The 26125-nt window shown below is 45.1% G+C and overlaps 1 protein-coding gene across 9 annotated transcripts in view; it reads left to right on the top strand.

Moving 5' to 3' along the window:
- STEAP1 (STEAP family member 1) overlaps positions 1–26125 on the top strand; it is a 265974-nt gene that overhangs the window by 194266 nt on the left and 45583 nt on the right. For 4 of the 9 annotated variants that reach the window (XM_056519163.1, XM_056519155.1, XM_056519154.1 and 1 more), the window contains exon 1: positions 22060–22491. The exons of 1 other annotated variant lie outside the window; for it this stretch is intronic. The gene's annotated coding sequence lies outside the window, so the exon portion shown is untranslated. Of the gene's footprint in view, positions 1–19667; positions 20242–20814; positions 20846–22059; positions 22492–26125 lie in introns of those variants that run through there. 4 more of the 9 variants (XM_056519161.1, XM_056519160.1, XM_056519159.1 and 1 more) reach the window with 4 other exon arrangements.

The following is a 26125-nucleotide window of genomic DNA, read 5'->3' as shown; positions in this document are numbered from 1 at the left end:
TGTCAAAAAGTCACTTTTTCTTTTGTGCAGACAACCATTTTTTACAAACATTTGGTGACTTTTTTAAAACTTTGTATCGTGTCCCAGCACCAATAGCTGTCATGTGACTGTCTCGGGCAGCTTGGTAGTATACAGTGTTGGGCCCAGCAAAGGAATTGTTGTTATATTAATTATAGTTATATTCTAGTGTAAAGTAATATATTTTTCTAATCCATTATATTGTTCTTATATGTATATATGTTTTTATGTGTTACTGTATCCTTAAATGAAAGCAGTGAACCCCATGTGAACCTGCCTGCCAATGGAACCCCTAAAGTCTCCCCTATATAGTGTAGTGGGGGGAGGAGTTACCCCAGTTCACCCTAGTGTGGCTCCTGAGCTACAGTTCGGTTCAGGTATGTTGTGCTGTGTGGAGAAGCCTCAAGGGAAGGCCTAGCTCAAATCTTATCTCTCTGGTCATCCTGCAAGGATCACTGACACGGTGGAAGTTCATGTCCCTGCGGAAAAGGCTTCTGTACCTTGACAGGACCCTACCTACCAGGATTCATCTTTCCGTCTCACAAGTCAGTCTTATCCTGGGTTCACACCACGTTTTTTGCAATACAGTTCCTGCATACGTTTTCTATTTGAAAACCGTACGGAACCGTATTGAAAACCGTAGGCATTGACTCTCCATTGAAAACAGTATGCCAAAAGATGTATCAGGTTGTGTCCGTTTTTTATCTTGTACGGTTTTGTCAGTTTTTTTCCCCGTACCCAAAACCGTAGCCTACCACGTTTTTTGGTCTGGGTGAAAAACCGTATTAAAACATATAAGTTTTTTTTCTTGAAATTTCAATCAAATGTGAAACTTTATTCATAATGGAATGAAAAGTTAAAAACGTATACCTTTTTTCTTAAAAAAACGGATGCAACCAGACATAATTTTTCAAAACGTATACGGATTAAAAATTGTACACACGTTTTGATGCAGTTTAGTCAGGTTTTGAGGAATCCTGATATGGGAACTGTATTGCAAAAATGTGGTATGAACCCACCCTTAATCTGTTTGGTGTAAGCACCACAAGTCCCAGCAAGGCAACAGGGCTCCCAAGGGGTTACACTGCACTCTCTCTAAAGCCAGCTGTATGTGTAATACCATCTGTGCCCTGCTCAATAGTTATCCAGTTATCCGTAACCGTGTGTTCATTTAGTCCCTGTGTCTGGCCCAGGAGAAGCTGTCTCCAACCTTGGACCATTTATAGGATAACGGTGCCCTGGCATCACGAAGTGATCAGGTATTTCTACTAACACCACCCCGTGGCTACCACAAATCTTGGCATAGCAAACAGGATAATCCCTCATTGTGCGCCGACGCCACCTTTGCGCCATACTCGATAAATGAACAGAGCGTGGTGCAAAGTGGGCATGGTGTCATGAGCGTGCCAAATTTATTACCATTTAGTTAAGTTAAAATTGTTAAAACTATAATCTACACCAACTGTGAGGTGGTCAAAGACTCCGGACTTGATAAATCCCCTCATTGAGTATTGTACAAGCAATCACATGTTCAATCAAAAAAAAAAAAAAAAATATATATATATATTATTTTTTTCTTTCTTTTCTTTTTTTTCCTTGTTTTCGAATAAATGGTAAAATAAAGGCTGCTATTGAAAATGACAGCTTATCCTGCAAATGACTTAGATCACTTTGTGCAGTGGTCACTAATTTATCAAGTGCGACTTTTCTGCAAAAAGTCACAAGAAAGTCGCACGGACCAGATATAGAAGAAATCACCGGGCAATTCAACCCTGCCCTATATCTCTCTATGCGACAATTGTAATAAGGTCCATGCGACATATAATACAATTATCGCACGGCCCGCCACTGCTCTGCTACTTTTAACCAGAGCAGTTCAGCGGGAATTCATTAACGGCCGCCACTTTCCCCGCAACTTTTTTCATCTAAACTGGACTAAAAGCAAATTCACTTTTGATAAATGCCCCTCTGTGTCCATATAATAATACTGCATCATCCATCATCCTGCCACATGTACTAATAATCTATATACATGTATATACTATGTATCTGTCATTGTGTCATAGAGAAAGATATGATAAGATACTTACAGAGACACGGCAGTGACTTGCACTATATGGCATCAGCTTAAACGTCAGATCATCTACATAGTTGTGCATAAGGTTTCGGTGTTTTGCCACAATATAATGTTCATTGGCTGACTGGAGCTAATAAGAAGAAAAAAAATCTCAATATTATTATTTATTCATTAATTTATTTTTATTTTTTTTAAGGAAATTGATAAAAGTCCTTCAAAAAATTATATGGTCATCTATACTTACATAATAGTAGTAGAGTATATATATATACACACACATATATATATATATATATATATATATATATATATATGTGTGTGTGTGTGTGTGTGTGTGTGTGTGATGTACTGGAGTGATGCACAGTTTGTGACACCAGGGTAATGTTAACCACCACCTCCAGTTCTCCTGGACTGAGCGCTGGAGACAATAATCACCATAGTTGCAAGGTTACAGAAGAAAACTATCTTTTATTGAGGTAAGGATACATGTTGTAATCCTTTACAGTACAAATCAGAGCAGGGGAAATGCAGAGCAACCTTTGGAAATCTTTTGCCTTGCTGGGAGTGCTTTTCATTTGACTGATTTTTACTTACTCTAGACTTTAGACTTCTGCTTTTGGGCTTTTGACTTGTTACTTGAGACCCCTCACACTGACTTGGGACGGACTGTTGTAATTTCTCCCGGAGCTTTAGCTTACCGCCAGGTTTAGACTGTAGACTATGGGACCAAGAGTTCTCTGAGGCTTTCTATCTCCTGCAATCCGAAACCTCCAGGCTGGTTACTGACTTTTGACTTTTCCACAGGTCTCCTTCAGGTTGTCACAGACTTCTAACTCATATATATATATATATATATATATATATATATATATATATATATTTACCCACCCCCCAAATTCATATAGTATCTGTACAAACATATTGCAAACAGAAACAGCGCTACTCTTGTCCAATGGCTGTGTCTGGAACTGCAGCTCAGCCCCAGTCATTTACAGACATTTACTTGAGCTACGATACCAGACACAGCCAGGACTTTCCTACGTAATAGATTTGATAATACAATAGTTCAAACTGTAGGTCTCTTAGACTTACTTCGTACAGGCATCTTTCACCTCCTTCTTCTAGACAGTTGTCCAGCGATGTCCACAATTTAATTTGCATCACCAAGGATGTGTATACATTGTAACAGGAGATTCCAAAATTCCTAAATAATAATAATAAAAATATATTCTATATAGATTTTAAAAGGGTGCTCTGGAGAGAAAAACTGTCCAGAGCAAGAGCAAATCCTCATAAAAAAAAAATGCTCCTGCCCTGGAAAGAGGTGTCAGCAGAGAGCACTGTGGTCAGACTGAAAAGAGCTACACAACTTCCTCTGGAGCATACAGCAGCTGATAAGTACTGGAAGGGTTAAGATGAGAAGTAATTTATAAATCTGTTTAACTTCGTCCTTGTGTGTTCAGGCGCCCTGTGCGAGCTAACCTTGTGACCCCCCCCACCCCCACCCCTATTACCCCATAAACATCCACAAAAGAGGGAAAAAAATCTTTGCAAAAAATATATATTTTTTTCATTACAGATAATTTAACTACAACTCCCAGCATTCCCTGGTTGGGAAACACTGGCATACTCACATAACAGGGACTACAACTCACAGCATTCCCTGTTTGGGAACCACTAGCATAAACACACACACACATAACAGGGACTACAGCCCCCAGTATTCCCTGGTTGGGAAACACTAGCAAACACACACACATAACAAGGACTACAACTCCGAGCATTCCCTTGTTGGGAACCACTAGCATACACACACACACATAACAGGGACTACAACTCCCAGCATGTGCACCTCCCCCCCCCCCCCCCCTTCTCACATAGAAATCACCCCAAGTCAGAGATTTATTCCCCAGCCCCTGCAGTGTATGAATCCCCAGCCAGTGCACTTTGTCATCCTGTTCAGTGAACACAGACAGAGCTCAGGCAGGGGAGATGAGGAGCACTGCTCTGGCTTCTTTCTCCCCGTGCAGACCTGCGTCCTCCGAGGGGAGGGGAGATGCGGGAGCTGTGCTCCTCCTCTCTCCCCCTGCTCCTCCTCTCCCCTTCTGCTCTGGCTTTTTTCTCCCCGTAAAGACCTGCTTCCTCCCGAGCTCAGGGAGGGGAGATGTGGGAGGGGGCATGTACCTCCTCTCTCCCCTTGCTCTGCCCTCCTCTTTGGAGGGCTGGGGGAGAAGCGGACGCAAGTTTTCATGGGGGTATGGTGCCCTGTTGCTATGGCGCCCTGTGTAGCCGCACAGCTCGCACACCCCAAAGGCCGGCCCTGGTCGCATGTGGCTTAGAGGCTAGTGAAGGCAGAGGCTTAAATGGGGGTGCCGGAGCTCACTTCTGGTCCGGGAAGCCGGAAGTGACATCACCAGGACTATTAAGCAACAAGGATGAGAATAGAAATAAAAAAAAAAAGGAAAAGCAAGGATGGAGAATGGAGGATAATGGGATGCAGGTTTGTATGTGTGTGGAAACTAACCGGAGGAGTAGAAGTAGGAGGTGCCGCTCCTCACGCTGAGTCCGGCCGGTGCGATCATCTGACCGGAAGTGCGTCATGTGGAACGCCTCTGCGTTCCACATCGCTGTCACAGTGAGGCAGAGGTGTAGTAATGTAAGGAAAGGCATAATAGAGACAGTGTGAAGTGGCAAAAGAGCACGAGAACAATGAGAAAAGAAGGGAGGCAAGGAGAGAAAATATAGATGAATGAGTATATGAATAGATAAGGGGGAGTAAAGAAGGAATACAATAGAGATTAAAAGAGGAAAGGTGAGAATATAGTGACAATAGCAGGAAAATGTCAGGAAAGCCAAGAAAAGAGGGGGGAAAAGGCAATGGAAAAAAGGAAAGAAAGGAAAAGATGGATGTAAGATAAGTGAGTGGGGGGGGGGGATGGTTGGATGAATGGAGTTGGAGAGTATATGGAACATGGGGAAAGTTCTATGTGGGAATCAAGTGGGTATGGAATGTACATTTTTCCATCCACAGACCCATATGAGGGCTTGTTTTTTGAGTGACCAATTGTACTTTGTAATGACATCACTTATTTTACCATAAAATGTATGGCAAACCACAAATGAAAATGAAAAGTAAACTGAAATTGTGCACATTTTGGAGGGTTTTGTTTTCACGCTGTTCACTTAAAAATGACATGTTTTCTTTTTTCTTTGGGTCAATACGAATAAAATGATACCCATGATAACATACTTTTTTTTATTATTGAACTGCTTTAAAAAAAAAAAAACTCAAACTTTAAACGTTTAAAATTGCTCTATTTTGGCCACTTATAACTTTCCCATTTTACTTTAAATGGGGCTGTATGAAGCTCATTTTTTGCATCATGTTCTGTAGGTTTTTTTGTACTAAATTTGCGTATAGCTGAGTATTTAATTGCATTTTATCTATTTATTTTTTGGAATGTGATGTGAGCAAAACACAGCAATTTTGGACTTTCTTTTTTTCTTTTAATGTTTACGCTGTTCACTGTACGGAATCATTTACATTATATTTTAATAGTTCGGACAATTATGCACGCAGCACTACAAAATATGTTTATTAATTTTTTTTTTTTATGCTTTTTGGGGATAGTCCCCCATAGGGGACTATTTATAGCAATCATTTGATTGCCAATACTGTTCAGTGCTATGCAGAGACATAGCAGAGATCAGTATTATCGGCGATCTTCTTCTGTGGTCTGCTCGATGTTAGATCAGTAAAGAAAATGCCGGGTGACTGAGGCAGGTGAGGGGACCTCCGTCAGCCATCTTGACTGATCTGATCCCCGCGGCTGTGCTGCAGGTGATTAGATCTGCCATTTAAAGTGCTGAATTGCCGCAGATGCAGTGATCTGTATTGAACACGGCATCTGAGGGTGTTAATGGCGGACATCAGCGCGATCGCTGATGTCCGCCATTACCGGCGGGTCCCTGGCTGCTAATAGCAGCCGGGACCTGCTGTGCACGATGCGAGTACCAGTCCTGTGCTCGTGTCATATATAGGACGTAAATGTACATCCTGGTGTTCCAAGTCTCAGCAGATCAGGACGTACATTTACTTTCTATGTCGTTAAGGGGTTTAGGAAATGGCCCATTTTGGCCTTGAGGACACAGCAAATTTTCATTTTTGCATTTATGTTTTTTCCTCCTCTCCTTTTAACCCCTTAAGGACCAAGTCCATTATGACCTTAAGGACCAGAGCATTTTTTGCACATCTGACCACTGTCATTTTAAGCATTAATGACTCTGGGATGCTTTTACTTATGAATTTGATTCAGAGATAGTTTTTTTGGTGACATATTCTACGTTAACATAATGGGAAATTTGTGTCAATACTTGCATCATTTCTTGGTGAAAAATTCCAAAATTTCATGAAAAGTTTAAAATTTTAGTATTTTTCTAGCTTTGATAAATTTTATATTGATTCACATATACAATATGTTGGCATCATAAAGTTGACATGTTCCTACTTCTTGAAGACATTAGAGGGCTTCAAAGTTTAGCAGTCATTTTCAAATTTTTCACAAAATTTTCAAAATCAGAACTTTTCAAGGTTCAGTTTGAAGTGGATGTGAGAGACCTTCATATTAGAAATACCCCATAAACGACCCCCTTATAAAAACTGCACCCCTCAAACTATTCAAAATGACATTCTGAAAGTTTGTTAACCATTTAGGTGTTTTACAGGAATAGCAGCAAAGTGAAGGAGAAAATTCAAAATATTCATTGTTTACACTCACATGTTCTTGTAGACTCATTTATAATTTTTTTTACAAGGAGAAAAAGTCCCCAAATTTGTAACCCAATTTCTCTAGAGTAAGGAAATACCTCATATGTGGAAGTCAAGCGTTCTGCGTGTGCACTACAAGTCTCAGAAGGGAAGGAGCGACATTGGGATTTTAGAGAGTGAATTTTGCTGAAATGCTTTTTCGGGGGCATGTCGCATTTAGGAAGCCCCTTGGTGCCAGAACAGCAAAAAAAAAAAAAAAAACACATGGCATACTATTTTGGAAACTAAAACCCTCAAGGCACGTAACAAGGGGTTCAAAGAGCCTTAATACCCCACAGGTGTTTGCCGACTTTTCGTTAAAATCATATATGTAAATGTGTAAATTTTTTATCACTGTAAGCATTTTTTTCCCCCAAATTTACCATTTTTACAAGAGGTAATAGGAGAAAGTGCTCCCCAAAATTTGAAACCCCATGTATGGACATAAAGTGCTCTGTGGGCACACTACAATGCTCAGAAGAGAAGGAGCCACATGGCTTTTGGAAATCAAATTTTGCTGAAATGTTTTTTGGGGGGCATGTTGCATTTAGGAAACCCCTAAGGTGCCAGAACAGCAACAAAAAAAACACATGGCACACTATTTGGGAAACAACACCCCTCTAGGAACGTAACAAGGGGTACATTGAGCCTTTACACCCCACAGGTGTTTGACAAATTTTTGATAAAGTTGGATGTGAAAATGAAAAATGTACTTTTTTTATCTAAAATGCTGGTGTTACACCAAATTTTTTACTTTCACAAGGGGTAATAGGAGAAAAAGCCCCCCAAAATTTGTAACACCATTTCTACTGAGTATGGAAATACCCCATATGTGGATGTAAAGTGCTCTGCGGGCGCACTACAGGGCTCAGAAGAGAAGGAGGGCCATTGGGCTTTTGGAGAGAGAATTTGGTTGGAATGGAAGTCGGGGGCCATGTGCATTTACAAAGACCCCGTGCTACCAAAACAGTGGATGCCCCCACAATTGACCCTATTTCTGAAACTACACCCCTCATGGAATGTAATAAGGGGGGCAGTGAACATTTGCAACCCACTGACGTTTCACAGACCTTTGGAACAGTGGGCTGTGCAAATGAAAAATTTAATTTTTCATTTTCATGGACCACTGTTCAAAAAATCTGTCAGACACTGCATCCCTTGTTACATTCCTTGAGGGGTGTTGTTTCCAAAATGGGGTCACATGGGGGGGGGGCACTGTTCTGGCACCATGGGGGCTGTGTATGGGGGGCACATGGCCTTCAATTAGAGGCAAATTCTCTCTCCAAAAGCCCAATGGTGCTTCTTCTCTTCTGAGCCGTGTAGTGCGCAGAGCACTTTACATCCACATATGCGGTATTCCCTTACTCAGAAAAAATATTGTTAAAATTTTTTTTCCTATAACCCCTTATAAAAAAGGAAAATTTGAAGTAACAACAGCATTTTAGTGAGAAAATTTTTTTTTTCATTTTCACGTCCAACTTTAATGATAATTTGTCAAACATCTGTGGGGTGTTAAGGCTCACTATACCCTTTGTTAGATTCTGTGAGGGGTGTAGTTTCCAAAATAGGGTCACATGTGGGTGTTTTTCTTTTGCGTTTATGTCAGAACCGCTGTAACTCTGTAACCACCCCTCAAATGTACATGGCGCTCTCACTTCTGAGCCGTGTTGTGCGCTGCCGCCACCGCCAGGGACCCCCACCGCCACCGTCGTTGCCAGGGACCCTCGACGTCGATGCCAGGGAACCCCGCCTGCCCCGATGGACAGGTAAGGGACCCCCGACTGCCCTGATCGCCGCTCGATCACTGCCCAGAAGGCTACGTGATTGACTGGTCGTCCGGACCAACCAATCACGCGATCGTGAGGTGGAACCTGTCACTGGAGACCCGATTGACCCGGAATCGCCGCAAATCACCGGTCTGAATTGAGTCTCAGGACCCCCCAGGGGTTTACACGTGATGCCTGCTGAGAGATTTCAGCAGGCATCCCGTTCCGTTTAACCACCCGGGTAACGGCGGTGAATGGAAACTTTCATGGTGTACAGGTAAGCCCTGCCCTGGGTCCTTAAACAGGTACTCCGCCCCTAGCATCTTATCCCCTATCCAAAGGATAGGGATAAGATGTCAGATCGCCGGGGTCCCGCTGCTGGGGACCCCCGGGATCTCCGCTGCGATCCCCCGCTATCATTACTGCACAGAGCAAACTCGTTCTGTGCGTAATGACGGGCAATACAGGGGCCGGAGCATCGTTACGTCACGGCTCCACCCCCTCGTGACGTCACGGCCTGCCCCTTAATACAAGTCTATGGGAGGGGGTGTGGCGGCCATCACGCCCCGTCCCATAGACTTGCATTAAGGGGTTGGGCCGTGACGTCACGAGGGGCGGAGCCATGACGTCACGATGCTCCGGCCCATGTATCGCCGGTCATTACGCACAGAGCAAGCATGCTCTGTGCAGTAATGATAGCAGGTTGCCGCAGCGGAGATCCCGAGGGTCCCCAGCAGGGGGAACCCGGCGATAAGATGTCTAGGGGCGGAGTACCCCTTTAAGTCCCAGGACGCCAGGGCATACCTGTATGACCTGTGTCAGGGACCGGTTAAGAGGCATAACTCTTTTATTTTTCCACCTACCAACCCATATTAGGGATTGTTTTTTTTGCACGACCAATTGTACTTTGTAACGACATTTTTTCATTTTACCACAAAATACAGCAAAACCAAAAAATTTATATTTGTGTGCAGAAACTTTAAAGAGAACAGCAATTTTGTATCTTTTGGGGTATTTGATTTTTACACAGTGCACTTTATGGTAAAAATTATACATTATCTTTCTTTTGTAAGTCAGTGCAATTAAAACGATACCTAATTTATATAGTTTTTCTATTATTGTACTCCTTAAAAAAATTTATATATCTAAATATATTATTCATAGAAGTACAGATGCACTCACCATGTCTTGTTGAAAATCTTCATTTATTGCGGTGCATACCACAAGACCATTGCAGCCAGTGATGGGAGTAGGTGCAGGACGTTGCGGACGTCTAAAGGTGTGACAGCTGTTACACCCATGCATGCGTGCTTCGTCAGACCACACCTGCCAGTAAGGTGTGGTCTGATGAAGCCCCCATGAGTGGGTAAAACAGCTGTCACACGTTTAGACGTCTGCAGCATCCTGCACCTACTCCCATCACTGGCTGCGATGGTCTTGTGGTATGCATGAAGAATAAATGAAGATTTTCAACAAGACGTGGTGAGTGCATCTGTACTTCTATGAATAATATATTTAGAGATATAATTTTTTTTGAAGTAGTACAATAATAGAAAAACTATATAAAAAAACGATATAAACAGCTGTCGCACCTTTAGACGTCCGCTAGCGTCCTGCAACCGCATTTTGAGCCAGCACCAACGCATGTTGAACCAGCAGTCATGCACGGGTAAGGTTACCTGCAACGGCACAGTAGGGAGCTACAGAACCTGCTATACTGGCAGTGCTCAGTACACCTGTATCTACACTAATTAATTATATATATATATATATATATATATATATATATATATATATATATGATGAGATTAATAATCTGTATTTTTGGTTTGTTTTTTACATTTATGCCATTTACGGTGCAGGATCATAAACATTATATTTTGATAGTTTGGACATTTATGCACACCGCAATACTAAATATGTAAAAAATTATTTTTTAAATGGGTGATTTATTTTTTATTGGGGGGGGGGGGGTTATATAATTTTAGAGACATTTTTTTATTTTTCATTTTACATTCATATGCAATCATTAGATTGCATTCACTGTATAATGCTATGCCTATGGCAATAAAGCTCCACTAAACTACCGGCAAGCTTTACTTTAGTTTTAGACACCGTGATTGGCATTGATTATGGCGTCTAAAGGGTTAATGATGGACAGTAGTGGGATTGCTGCTGCCTGTCATTTGCAGTGAGTGTCTGGACACTGATGGTAGCCGACACTTACTGCGTTAAGTAACTCTGAAGCGAGCACAGGAGCTGCGCTCGCTTCAGCAAGCACAGCTCCTGTGCTCACTTCAAAGTTACTTAAAGGAGTAGTCCAGTGGTGAAAAACTTATCCCCTATCCTAAGGATAGGGGATAAGTTTGAGATTGCGGGGGGGCCGACCGCTGGGGCCCCCTGCGATCTCTCTGTACGGGGCCTCGGCTCTCCGCCCAGATAGCGGGTGTCGACCCCCGCACGAAGCGGCGGCCGACACGCCCCCTCAATACATCTCAATGGCAGAGCCGGAGATTGCCGAAGTCAGCGCTTCGGCTCTGCCATAGAGTTGTATTGAGGGGGCGCGTCGGCCGCCGCCTCGTGTGGAGGTCGACACGCCCCCTTCCCGCGGGCTGTCGGGGCTCCGTACAGGAGATCGCAGGGGGCCCCAGCGGTCGGAACCCCGCGATCTGCAACTTATCCCCTATCCTTAGGATAGGGGATAAGTTGCTCACCACTGAGTCACCACTGGACTACTCCTTTAACGCTTCAAGGTGTACCGTTACGCCCATGGACGTTAAGTCCCAGGGGAAAAGGGTGTACCTGAACGCCCGATGTTGCCAATGGGTTAAAGGAAAATTTCTATTGTTCCCATACAGACATAGGTGTCTCTATGGTAACAGACTACAAACTCCGTGTAGTCTGATGCTTCAGTTATACTGACTCCTGTCTTACGTCTTACCAGACCTGATGCAAGAATTTTTGCCACCCTAGGCGAGAGCTAATTTTGCTGCCCCTTGACCCCGCCCATTGGCTCCTCCCGATGCATTGAGGCACGCACGATGTCAGGATGTTGGATGGACCTGATCGCCCCTGACTTTGGCTAGTTTACAGAGGTAAAGCTCGCACAGCCAGGGCCTTGCTGTTTTTAATTTGTGCATTAGAGGGATATTCATCCAGACCTCTGCCTTGGAAAAGTCGCAATGAACAAATTCCAAACCAATGCATGATTTCAACTGAAGTCCCTACTAACACCGTCAATTCAATGATAATGTTCTAAAGCATTTGGTGCAACTGTTTGTCGCAAAAAGAACATATAAAGAAAATAGTGTCAAAAAAATGGAGTATAAGCCTTTATACATACTACCCCTCACAGTCCTGTGTGGCAGGTGTCTATTTACACAGCTATCAATCACATACTTTTGTATGTTATACTATATATATGTCTAGCCATAGGGTAGCAGAGTGTGCTTCCATTATTCTGTAAACTGGGAGGTGACTACCATCATCGTGACCCAGGTTGTTTTGTTTGAGTAACCACTAATTGTGGTACAGTACAATACTTTACAGCACAAGTCACTTTATGTGGGACCCTCCCGTCTTCATGGTAGATTCGCATATGATCCTATCGAAACTATGGGAAGCAAGGAAAGTGGGATTTTTAAAGATTTTATAGGGTACAATTCATTTGGTTAACAATGAATAAAGGTTAGGTTTTACTTTTAGAGGGTTTTTACTGCTATTTACCCTGTGCCATTGGAAAATTGGTCCCTTGGTCTGTACATGACAGACGTGTGTGTGTGTGTATAATATATATATATATATATATATATATATATATATATATATATATATAAATACTGACAAGAGAAACCCATTGTTGTTCATTGTGATAATGTCATCAGAGTGACCCCCTATTAACAACACTAGCAAAGTACTCCTAATTAACAGGGCCAGGAGAATAAGCATTATAAGCATCGTCAACCGAATGTCCCCATAAGCTGTGAAACCAGAATGTCCCTATAAAGAGTGCCACTAGAATGTCCCCATATAGAGTGCCACTAGAATGTTTCCATATAGAGTGCCACCAGAATGTCCCAATATAGAGTGCCACCAGAACGTCCCAATATAGAGTGCCACCAGACTGTCCCCATATAGAGTGTCACCAGAATGTCCCAATATAGAGTGCCACCAGAATGTCCCCATAAACAATGCCAACATAAGCAGTGACACCCGAATACCCTCATGAATAGTGCCAGCAAAAGGCGGCCTATAAAAAGTGCGACCAGAATGCCCCTTAGGAACAGTGCCACCAGAAGACCCCTATGAACAATACCATCAGAAGATCCCCTATAAATGGTGCCACCAGAAGATCCCCACAGATCCTTTATACACAGTTCCACCACAAGACCCCCTATAAACAGTACCACAAGAATCCTCCCTCTACACAGTGCCATCAGAATGCTCGCTATAAGCAGTATTACTAGTATGTCCCCATAAACAAGCCAATGAAGAGCCCCCATTATTAATAGTGCCAGCAGGGTATTATTATATTGCAGTGTAATAAAGCATGTTACTGTATCATACACACACAGCATACAGTATATCCACATGAGGATACATACCAATCTAGTCTACACTGGGCATGAAATGGTCCAGCATGGCCTAAAGATGAAGACACCAGAAGTGTGATGGCCAAAAGGAACCCATCTGTTTTTGAAACAATCTTCATTTCCAGTTTAGAGTTTCCAGCCGTCCCAGTTACAGGGTGAGGAAGGATTTGGCCTCGGAGCAGAAGTCACAAGGATTTCTAGTGCAGATGGTAATTGATCAGTTCAGGACTGTCATGCGCTTCTGATCTCAACATTTCCTTTTGTATTATGCTGCCAAGTGTCTGTGAATCTTCTTATAGTCAAAAAAGATAACATCCATATGGATATTTATGTTCCCAGTAACATCACAAGGAGTGGGCAATAGCAGGGCCAGATTAAGGCTGCCTGGAAGACGGAACACTTCATTATGATGGCCCCCTGACAGTTCCCCCACATTAGATGCAGTATAGTTCCCCCACATTAGGTGCAGTATAGTTCCCCCCACATTAGTTGCAGTACAGTTCCCCCACATTAGGTGCAGTATAGTTCCCCCACACATAGGCGTGCACAGCCTATTGCATTAGGGTGTGCACCCTAAAGCACAAACTCACTCCGCGCACGCGTGTGTTTATGTATGTGTGTGTGTGTGTGTGTGTGTGTGTGTGTGTGTGTATATATATATATATATATATATATATATGTATATATATATATATATATATATATATATATATATATATACACACACATATACACACACACACTCCTGCTTGCATAGCACTAATCTGATTAGCACATTTTTGGTCACTTCAAATACCATAAAAAATATCTAAAAAGCAAAAAAATGGTACCGATAAAAACTACAAATCACAGCACAAAAAATGACCTCATACATCCCCATATACAGAAAAATAAAAGTGCTATAGGGATCAGAATAGTACAATTTATATTTTTGTATTCACATTAGGTGCAGCATAGTTCCCCCACATAAGGTTGGCAGTATAAATCTCCCACATTAGGATGGAAATATATTTCCCCCACATTAGGTGCAGTATAGTTCCCCCACATTAGGTGCAGTACAGTTCCCCCACATTAGGTTAGTAGTACAGTTCCCCCACATTAGGTGCAGTACAGTTCCCCCACATTAGGTGCAGTACAGTTCCCCCACATTAGGTGCAGTACAGTTCCCCCACATTAGGTGCAGTACAGTTCCCCCACATTAGGTGCAGTACAGTTCCCCCACATTAGGTGCAGTATAGTTCCCCCACATTAGGTGCAGTATAGTTCCCCCACATTAGGTTAGTAGTACAGTTTCCCCACATTAGGTTGGCAGTATAGTTCCCCCACATTAGGTGCAATATAGTTCCCCCACATTAGGTGCAGTACAGTTCCCCCACATTAGGTGCAATATAGTTCCCCCACATTAGGTGCAGTACAGTTCCCCCACATTAGGTGCAATATAGTTCCCCCACATTAGGTGCAGTATAGTTCCCCCACATTAGGTGCAGTACAGTTCCCCCACATTAGGTGCAGTACAGTTCCCCCACATTAGGTGCAATATAGTTCCCCCACATTAGGTGCAGTATAGTTCCCCCACATTAGGTGCAGTACAGTTCCCCCACATTAGGTGCAATATAGTTCCCCCACATTAGGTGCAATATAGTTCCCCCACATTAGGTGCAGTACAGTTATAATTGTAGGGAGGAGGACAAGTCTAGAATTTACCATGAGGCTTACGGGACTAATTCTACCCCTGATCTTATATTTGCCAAGGGGTTCAATGGGCGGAGCCAAAGGGTTGTCAAAATTAGTTTTTGCCATGTATGATTGTGACTGTCTATTATATGTAGGCTCACAGCTCAGGACTACATTCCCATCATGTATGATTGTGACTGTCTATTATATGTAGCCTACATATAATAGACAATCACACATGATGGGGATGTAGTCCTTAGCTGTGAGCCTACATATAATAGACAGTAACAAGCATACATGATCAGGGCTGGTGCAAGAACTTTTTGCACCCTGGGTAAAAGCTAATTTTGCCGCCCCCTTGACCCCACACATTGGCTCTGCCCTTTGACACGCCCAACCTTACTACAGGGGTGACACACTGTAACAAACCCACTCCTCATGTAATCTCTTTACTACTGGGGTGACACACTGTAACAAACCCCTTCCTCATGTAATCTCCTTACTACTGGGGTGACACACTGTAACAAACCCCTTCCTCATGTAATCACCTTACTACTGGGGTGACACAGTAACAAACCTCCTCCACATGTAATATCCTTACTACTGGGGTGACACACTGTAACAAACCTCCACCTCATGTAATCACCTTATTACAGGGGTGACACACTGTAAAAAACCTCCTCCTCATGTGATTTCTTTACTACTGGGGTGACACACTGTAACAAACTTCCATCTCATGTAATCTCCTTACTACTGGGGTGACACACTGTAACAAACCTCCTCCTCATGTAATCACCTTAATACTGGGGTGACACACTGTAACAAACCTCCTCATGTAATCACCTTACTACTGGAGTGACACACTGTAACAAACTTCCATCTCATGTAATCTCTTTACTACTGGGGTGACACACTGTAACAAACTTCCATCTCATGTAATCTCCTTACTACTGGGGTGACACACTGTAACAAACCTTCTCCTCATGTAATCACCTTACTACTGGGGTGACACACTGTAACAAACCTCCATCTCATGTAATCTCTTTACTACTGGGGTGACACACTGTAACAAACCTCCTCATGTAATCACCTTACTACTGGGGTGATACACTGTAACAAACCTCCATCTCATGTAATCTCTTTACTACTGGGGTGACACACTAACAAACCTCCTCCTCATGTAATATCCTTACTACTGGGGTGACACACTGTAACAAACCTCCATCTCATGCGATCTCCTTACTACTGGGGTGACACACGGTAACAAAACCCCTCCTCATGTAATCTCCTTACTACTGGGGTGACACACTGTAACAAACCTCCTCCTCATGTAATCTCCTTACTACTGGGGTGACACACTGTAACAAACCTCCTCCTCATGTAATCTCCTTACTACTGGGGTGACACACTAACAAACCTACTCCTCATGTAATTACCTTACTACTGGGGTGACACACTGTAACAAACCTCCTCCTCATGTAATTACCTTACTACTGGGGTGACACACTGTAACAAACCTCCTCCTCATGTAATCTCCTTACTACTGGGGTGACACACTGTTTAGCAGACAGTGTAACAGTATTAGATAGAGACAGTATCACACATTATAGGATTAGAAACAGGGGCTCAGCAACCAGTATCAGACATAGGGGGATTAGATACACAGCTCAGCAGACAATATCAAACATAAAGGGATTAAATACACAGCTCAAATCACACATGGGGATTAGATACAGGGGCTCAGCAAACAGTATCACACATGGGAGGGATTAGATACAGGGTCTCAGCAAACAGTATCACACATGGGAGGATTAGATACACTGCTCATCAGACAGATCACACATGGGGGAATTAGATATAGGGGCTCAGCAAACAGTATCACACATGGGAGGGATTAGATACAGGGTCTCAGCAAACAGTATCACACATGGGAGGATTAGATACACAGCTCATCAGACAGATCACACAAGTGGGATTAGACACACAGCTCATCAGACAGATCACACAAGGGGGATTAGATACACAGCTCAAACAGTATCACTTATGGGGAGTTTAGATACACAGTTTAGCAGACAGATCACACACTGGGGGATTAGATACACATTTTAGCAGACAGATCACACATGAAAGGAGCCTCACCAGGTCAGTGTCTCTTCCCTGTCCGGCTGAGGCTCTGAGGACAGGAATGGCCGATATTTGTGACCTTTTTACCCTGATTTGAAGACACTGTCAGCTGAGGCAGAGAGAGGCACTTCGGGGGAGGAAGCAGCGCTCCTCGTCAGGATGAAGTAAGCAAAATAGCAGCCGCAAATGTGGTTGTGGTTGGGGGGGGGGGGAGGCAGGTGGCACTGAATCTCACAGTGTCACAGACAATTTTTTCTTGAAGCTCCTCCAGCAAGACGAGACTGAGGGGAGGGTGTGTATGTTGTCAGTGCAGCGTTGCATGCCGCCCTCCTCCAACATGGGGTGGAGCTATTAGAGATGCGGCTGGATGGCTGAAAAGCTAGGTTTGCTGTGACGGGGGGCGGGGAGGGGGTATTTCGGGCTGGTGATGTCGGGGATGTCCGGTGGGGCTGGGGTTTAGTAGTGAGAAAAAAATTTAAAAAAAAGTCCTGCAGCAGCGGGCCGCGGCCGCGGTGATTAGGGTGTGCCTGTGCACACCCGGCACACCCCGTGCGCACGCCTATGCCCCCACATTAGGTTGGCAGTACAGTTCCCCGACATTTTGTTGTAGTTCCCCCACATTAGGTGCAGTATAGTTCCCCCACATTAGGTGCAGTATAGTTCCCCACATTAGGTGCAGTACAGTTCCCCCACATTAGGTGCACTATAGTTCCCCCACATTAGGTGGCACTGCCACCTAATGTGGGGGAACTATACTGCACCCAATGTGGGGGAACTGTACTGCCACCGTGGCAGTACAGTTCCCCCACATTGGGTGCAGTACAGTTCCCCACATTAGGTGCAGTACAGTTCCCCCACATTAGGTGCAGTAAAGTTCCCCCACATTAGGTGCAGTACAGTTCCCCACATTAGGTGCAGTACAGTTCCCCACATTAGGTGCAGTACAGTTCCCCACATTAGGTGCAGTACAGTTCCCATACATTAGGTGCAGTATAGTTCCCCCACATTAGGTGCAGTACAGTTCCCCCACATTAGGTGCAGTATAGTTCCCCCACAGACATACAGCCTTCAACCATATACAGTGCATGGCTGGAGACCACTGCTCCTCCGGGCCGGGGTCACGATCTACTGCTATGGCCCCCCGGGACCAGAGAGGAGCGGTGGTCGGAACACTGAAGATGATGTGCCACTGGTGACTTACCATGCGCACATCCTCCTCATTGCTCCGCTCTGCTCTTCTATGGGCGCACACACGGGACGTCAGTGACGTCCCTTTGTGCGCTACCTCCCGGCGGCCCCTGCGTTTTGAAGGTTAACGCAGGGCCGCAGAAAGGTAACTGGGACATAGGAATGTCCCGAATGTGACAGGGGGCCCCCTGCGGGCACAGGTCCCGGAGAAGGCGCTTCAGGAGCACCAATGATGATCTGGCCCTGGGCAGTAGGGTCTATTGTCTGGGCCCCAGACTCTGGCGTCTATTGTCTGGGGTCTCTAAACTCCACACTCCACAGCCACATATGACAAAAATGCCATATACCATTGGCCCTGGGCTGCTTATACATTGAGGGCCCCACCTTTCACCCACAAAATAGTGCTAATGCTTTTCAACCGCGTTTACCACTTTAGAACCCTATTGTTGAGCAAATCTATGGATTAATTACGTGGAACTACAAATAAAACTCATTACAAAGTTATTAGGATTGTACCTAGGAAATGTTGTGTTGGCTATAAAATGCTGTTTTATGATTAATAGACTACGCTTATGTAGCCTGAGGGTTTAGTACATTACACAGAAATAGGCAATGCTGCATTCATATATATTCAGAGGTACATAGGTATAAGACAATTTTCTACATAAATTATAATGCAACGTAACTCTACGTATACAAGAAGTAAAGATTATCAGTTTATCACCATACACATTACCATCTGTTACTGACCAAATCCTGTATACTGAGACAAATATTACCAATAATAACAGTATACAAGGAGGAATATTATCACTGTACATATTACCATCATACTGTTACTGACCAAATCCAGTATACCAAGAATACTACCACACACATTGCTGTCATAGAGTTAATGACTAATGCACCATAGTGTACACAGACTAGTATTCCCCCCATATAGTGAACTTATAGAAGTAGATATCATCTGTACACAGGATCTGTATACCACATAAGTGATTACAGTTACATCCAGTGACTTACAGCTGACGTCTTCTCTGATCGCAGTCGTCCTCTTTCCTTATCTTCTCAATCCAACTCAGACCGCCATGTTGACTTCTTGTAGCCCATTAGTAATCTCTTCAGCACCTGCCAGGACAAACATCTTAGACTCTATATTTTTCCAGTGCCCTCCCCACCTCTACATTATCTCCCCATCTACGGGCCCCTAAACTGTAATAATGTTACACTGAAATACAGTATATCAAGAGAGACGTGGATGTTGTTTTCTACCACTAGATGTCATTGTAATCTAACATATTCTGCAGAAGACTCTCAGAGATACTGCTGTACAATATTTAAAGGGGTTATCCCAAAATTAAGAGTTATCTTGGTAATACCTAGATGCTTGGGGGGGTCTGACCAATGGGCACTGTGAATAGAGTCATCTTTGGGTTAGGGGGGCAACCGTGATCAGTGTGGGGTCTGACTGCTGGAATAAGGTCTGCTGGTTAAAAGATAACTTGTAATCTTCAGATCACCTTTTGGTAGCAGCCACCGGACTGTAGTGCTAAACAGAGTCACCGCTTCTATCATCATTGTTTTTGAGTTGCTTTTGTTGCTTTTTTTTTTAAATGGGCACAGTCAGAATAAAAAACATATTATACGTTGTACATCTTGGCAAAACATTAACCTTTCTAATATACTTCATAAGAAAATGCTATGTTATCTCATTTTTATAGAATTCATGGCTTAAAAAAAAAAGATCACTAGGGGTCTCCATACCACCTAGAACACAATCCTGTCCAGCTGCAGCATTATCTTTGCCCCAGCTGAAGCACAGGCAGGAACAAAGTCCAGGAAGTGAGGGTGGGACTAGCACTCCTCTGTGCTTATTCCTGTCCTATCAGACTGCAGCATGCAAAAAAGGGAGTAGGTGGTTACAGGGCAGCCTGCAGTGATTGGATGAACAGACCCAGCACTGCACAGCAGACTCAGGGAGGAAGTGAATGCGTGGTGAGTGAGGGCGGGTTCAGTGCTTGCCTGCCCGGATATGCCCCTTCCTGAGCAGTGGATGTCAGAATGAGTGAGCAGCAGAACAGAGGGATTTGTGAGCTAAATGCAGAAGCTAGACACTTAAAAGACATGTAAAGCATCTGCATAACCTTGTGAGTAACATATGGAAGCATAATTTTTTTCTGTGATATGAGAGGTACACTTTAAATCAGAGACCTAGCTTGTGACTTCTGGGCCCAATTATATTACTGGTCTCTAATGTGGCAGATGTACTTTGGGCCCCCTTAGGCATCAGGGCCCCGGTGCTACCTCTGCTGCCTCTATAAGCTGCTTTAGATAAATTATGGAGTCATAGTAAAGAAAGTTAATTCACTGTTAGACCATTAGTTGGTGTTGGTTCATTCCATGGCACGTGGGTGTAATCAGGTTGCCGACGTCCATCTGTGTCTGCGTCATAGAGGAGTCACATGCGGCCGCTGTCATGCGTAGCCCTTGGATTCAGCTGAATGACAGACAGGAGAAGAACAGCTGACAGGAGCAGGGGACGTGATCCTAAAAATATAGACAAACCACATCCAGCCAAGGATGACGAAATGCCCTTCAGGTCAGACTGGACCGGAAACAAGAACATACGCCAAGACTTACAAGAGGAAATAGGAATTATTATGGGGGAGATTTATTAAAACCTGTGCAGAGGAAAAGTTGACCAGTTGCCCATAGCAACCAATCAGATCGCTTCTTTCATTTTTGAAAAGGCCTCTGCAAAATGAAAGTGATCTGATTGGTTGCTATGGGCAACTGGTCAACGTCCTCTGCACAGGTTTTGATACATCTCCCTCATTGATCCTTTTCTACAGCCTAGTATTACATGCAGTAGAGTAAGGATCTGTTCACACTGTCATGCAGGGGTTAATAAACCCTCCATAGAATAAGCCTTTGCCTATATCAGTGGTCTTCATCTTGTAGTTCTCCGGCTGTAGCAAAACTACAACCCCAGCATGCCATGACTAGGACCCTGGCGCATGCCGCAAGGTGTAGCATCTGTGGTGTCCCAGCCCATGTGGCTGTCCCGTGGTTGAGGACTGAATCGGGCAGCCTGGCCTCATAGAGTGCTGCGCCCACTGGTGTTCCTTTGTACTATATAGTATAATATAAAATAATATATTTTCCTTAAAGGGGTACTCCACTGGAAAACATGCTTTTAAATCAACTGGTGCCAGAAAGTTAAACAGATTTGTAAATTACTTCTATAAAAAAAAAAATCCCAATCCTTCCAGTACTTATCAGCTGCTGTATAATCCACAGGAAGTTCTTTCCTTTTTGAATTTCCTTTGACTACAGTGCTCTCTGCTGACACCTCTGTCCATTTTAGGATCTGTCCTGAGTAGGAGCAAATCCCCATAGAAAATCTCTCCTGCTCTGCACAGTTCCTGACATGGACAGAGGTGTCAGCAGAGAGCACTTGTGGTGAGGCAGAAAGGAAATTCAAAAAGAAAAGAACTTCCTGTGGATTATACAGCAGCTGATAAGTACTGGAAGGATTGAGATTTTTTAATAGAAGTAATTTACAAATCTGTTTAACTTTCTGGCACCAGTTGATTTAAAATAAAATCTTTTTCAGTGGAGTACCCCTTTAAATTAATTTGGTTATTATTCCATGTATGTAAGTCTAATGTACTACCGTGCCTTTAAAATTGTGAGCAGCAAACCCCATGTGACCATGTGAGCCAATGAGACCCCAAAAGCTTCCTCTGTATAGTGAGGTACAGGGGAGGAGTTAGTTAGTCTAGTGCTGGACATTGTTCAGTTAAGTACCATCCAGACTCCTGAGCAACAGCCTAGCTCAGATGTGCTGAGTCGTGTGTCCTAAGCAGAGGATTACTTCAGTTTACTACTGGTCATCCTACAAGTGTCACTCGCGGGAGAGCTATATGTCCCTGCAGATATAGTGCCTTGTCTATAGTGCCTTGGAAGAACCCTAGCTACCAGAACCTCAAATTCTACAATTCCATCCAGTGAGAAGCACCACAAGTCTCAGAACAGCAACAAGGCTCGCAGGGGGTACGCTGCACTCTCACACCAAGGCCAGCTGTTTGTGTTTTACCAACTTCACAAGCTCAGTAACAGCAGTTAACCGTAACCTGACATCAGTGTGTTTATTGACTCATAGTGTCTGGCCCAGGAAGACTGCTTCCTATCATCGCACCGTGGATGGAATAAATGGTGCCCTGGCGTCATGAAGTGATCAAGGTAAATCTACTAACACACAGTGGCTGCCACACATCTAGACAACTGAAAGCTACAGTAGACAATGGAGGGCCACAGGTTGGTCCATAGGATTTAGTAGCAGCAGATGGTCTCCAGCTTCTGCAAAACTACAACTCCCAGCATGGCTGTCCGGTCACGCTGGGAGTTGTAGTTTTGTAACAGCTGGAGAGTGTCAGGTTGAAGACCATTGCCCTAGAGCAATGGCCTCCAAACTGTGAACCTCCAGCTGTTGCAAAACTACAACTCCAAGCATGGCCGGACAGCCGTTGGCCCGGCCTCTAACAACCGCTCAAACATGCCTCCAAATCCTCCTCCAGCTCCCACCAATCCGCCGGTTGTGACCCATTACACCTGGCCATCCCGCCACAAAGCCACTGCTCGCTCCACCATCTCCAAATGGACAAGGCCTACAAGGGCCATCACGGAAGCGACCAGCCATCTGTGCATTCACCACCTGCACTACCCCGAGGTTATCGCAGCGGAAGCAAGCTTTGCGATTCCTGAGCTGCTCACCCCAAATCACCACCGCCACCACATTAGGAAACAGCTCTAGAAAAGCCAGGTTCCACACCAAACCGCTGTGCTTCCAGTCCTCTGGCCACCCTTAAACAGTTCCAGATCCCAGCTAGACATCATGGCCTCCATCACCACCGACCTCCCATTGTACTGTGCCAAAAACGCCTCCAAATCCACCAGCACCTCCACCGAAAGCCAAAGGTAATGGTACGGCCTCCGCACCCCCCCCGGGTAGCCGCCAACTGCCTGCAAAACACCCGTCCCATGGGCATGATGCGGCATGCAAAATTAAGGCGACCCAGCAAAGACTGAATGTCACGGAGCTGCACCTTGAGCGCCCTCAACGCCGACTCCACAGCCCCCTTAAATTCCACTGACTTATCCTCCGGCAACCTACATTCCATCTCCACAGTATCTATAACAATCCCCAAGAACTTTATCACAGTAGCCGGCCCCTCCGTCTTGTCTGGAGCCAGTGGCACCCTAAACAAGGCTGCAATCCGCTCCATTATCTGCACCCCATCGGAAGACACATGTCAACAAAAAAACTACCCCCAAACACAACCCAACAGGCGGAAACTGTCCGGATGAACCAGCAACAGGCGGAATGCCGCCTCAATATCGGTCTTTGCCATCAGAGTAACCCACCCGAACCATCGCACCCACAACAATGCCCCATTGAAGGAAGTGTAGGACACCGCACATAGAGTCGGATCAATCCCATCATTCACCGACGCACCCTCTGTGTGAAAGAGGTGGTGAATGAGCCTATACTTATTAGGCTCCCTCTTCGGCACCAGACCCAATGGGACAGGTGCAAATCTGGCAACGGCATGGAAGCAAATGGGCCAGCCATCCGGTCCAGTGCCACCTCCTTGAACAACTTGTTGTGCACCATTTCAGGATGTGCCAAAGCCAGTGCCAGGTTGTGCCCACTACCCCCCCCCCCCCTGACTCTAGACCCGGCCATGAGCCTCATCCAGAGGCTAATGTCCTTGTGATCCCACCGCAGCACCAGGCGGACGACCTTCCGCTGACGGAACTGCTCGTCGTACCGCAGTCACGCGTGGCCTCCATAAACACGGTGGGTCTCCCCTGCTGAATCCAGATAACAAAAAAGCGCCAAACTATTTTCTGGCACCTGCTCCCCAATGACGCTCGCCAAAATGGCGAATGCTTGAAGCCAGTTCGAGACCGATACCGACGCCCCTCCTCCTCCTCCTTTTTAGACTCATCGGGTTTCACCCGATCCAAATTGAACTTTTCAAGAGGGAGCAGAGAAAATATCCCCACGTACTCCCCCTTCCAGATTCGCTTCCACACTTTTGCTTCAAATGCGCTCCCAAGGGGCCCTCAAAACAAACCTAAACTTCCCCTGTCGCCGAATCAGCCAAGTGCACCCCATCCACCAACTTATCCACCTCCGACACCACCGGAAGCACCGGTGCCGATGAGGTGCACTCCCGGCAGCAGCAGGCGCCCCCTCAGCCCTGCTAACCCCACTACCTGACGCCCCAGATACCGCAGTCACCGGCGCCTGCGCTCTCCACACCGATGCCGGAGACCCTGCAGCCCCCCCACTGCCACGCAACAACCCGCACACTTCCCGCAACAAATCATACAAGCCCTCCCCGCACCCCAATACTGGAGCTGGTGGTCCACTCACCCAACCTCTCTGTGGCAGGCTGCCCAGCGGCTGTAACTCCAGACGCTCCTCGGACTTCACCAGCAGCAACTCCATCCTGTAGAACCGCAGCAGGGTCTAGGGGCCGACTGCCCCCGGCCGCAATGCCTCTGACACCACTGGACCCATCGTCAGCTGCCTTGTCCCTAGAGGCGGGGCTTGCTGCACTCCCCCTCCGCCACCTATGGCCCTCCACGTGCTGCACACCAAGACTGACTTGCGCTCCTCCATGCACAGACACCACTGGGCCTGATACAGAGGCCTGGGTCCAACCACCTGGCCACACAGGAGATGGGCTGCTCTATGGCCCGCACGCAGGCTCTGCCCCCCGCCAGCCACCATCACGCCCCCTCCCATAGACTTGCATTGAGGGGGCGAGGCGTGATGTCACATGGGGGAGGAGTCATGACGTCATGATACTCGAGCCCCATGGTCATCACGCTACACACTCGGAGCCTCCAGCGCTGCGGAAAGCTCACAAAGGTGGGTGCGCAATAACAGATTGTGGGGGTCCCCAGCGGCAGGACCCCCGCCATCATACATCTTACATAAGTTGTATTAGGGCCGGAGTACCCCTTTAATGTTATAGCATTTTCTATGTACCTGTTGCTTTAAGCCTGGTAAAACCTTTTGTTAGGGGAGTGTGCACGTGGTATACCAGGTGACTTGTCAGCCTAATGGGGATCCTTCAAATTTGAGTTCAGAGTTCACTGTAAGCTGACGTACAGCCTGGAGGCAGTCTGGAGAGAGAGTGTGAGGTGTTCTGAGGAGGCCTTAAGTCTAATCCTGCAACCACGCATCTTCTAAAGCAAATCCCCTGCTCCAGGTGAACGTCAAAGCCCAAGTCCCAGCAAGGCAATAAGCTTCCAAGGTTTACTCTGTACCTCCCTTTGTACCAATCTGAGCTGTAATGGATTTTACCATCTATCCTGCCTCAGTAAAGTCAGTTTATCCATAACCTTGCATCGTAACCTTACATATTCATTGCCCCATGCCTGGCCCAGGAAAAGCTTGCTCAACTGTGCCCTGGCATCACAAAAAGGTTAATTTGCACATTACCCTCTCCTGACACCACAATATGAGGACGGGATATTAGGACCCGATAGAAGGATGGGATATAAGGACGAGATAATGAGGACATGATATGAGGTCGAGATATGAAGACTGGTTACAAAGGAGGGATATGAGGTTAGGATATGAGGACGGGATATGAGGATAAAATATAAGGATGGGATAAGAGGACGGGTTATGAAGACAAGATATGAGGATGAGATATGAGGAGGGGATATAAAGAAGGGATATGAGGACAAGATAGAGGTCAGGATAAAAGGACGGGATATGAGGAAGAGATATCAGGACAGGATATAAGGATAGAATATGAGGATCGGGTATGAATACAGGATATGGGGACGGAAT

Source organism: Hyla sarda, chromosome 5 (genome assembly GCF_029499605.1).
Source record: "Hyla sarda isolate aHylSar1 chromosome 5, aHylSar1.hap1, whole genome shotgun sequence".
Classification (NCBI taxonomy): Eukaryota; Metazoa; Chordata; class Amphibia; order Anura; family Hylidae; genus Hyla; species Hyla sarda.
This window is presented reverse-complemented; position numbering and strand designations above follow the sequence as displayed.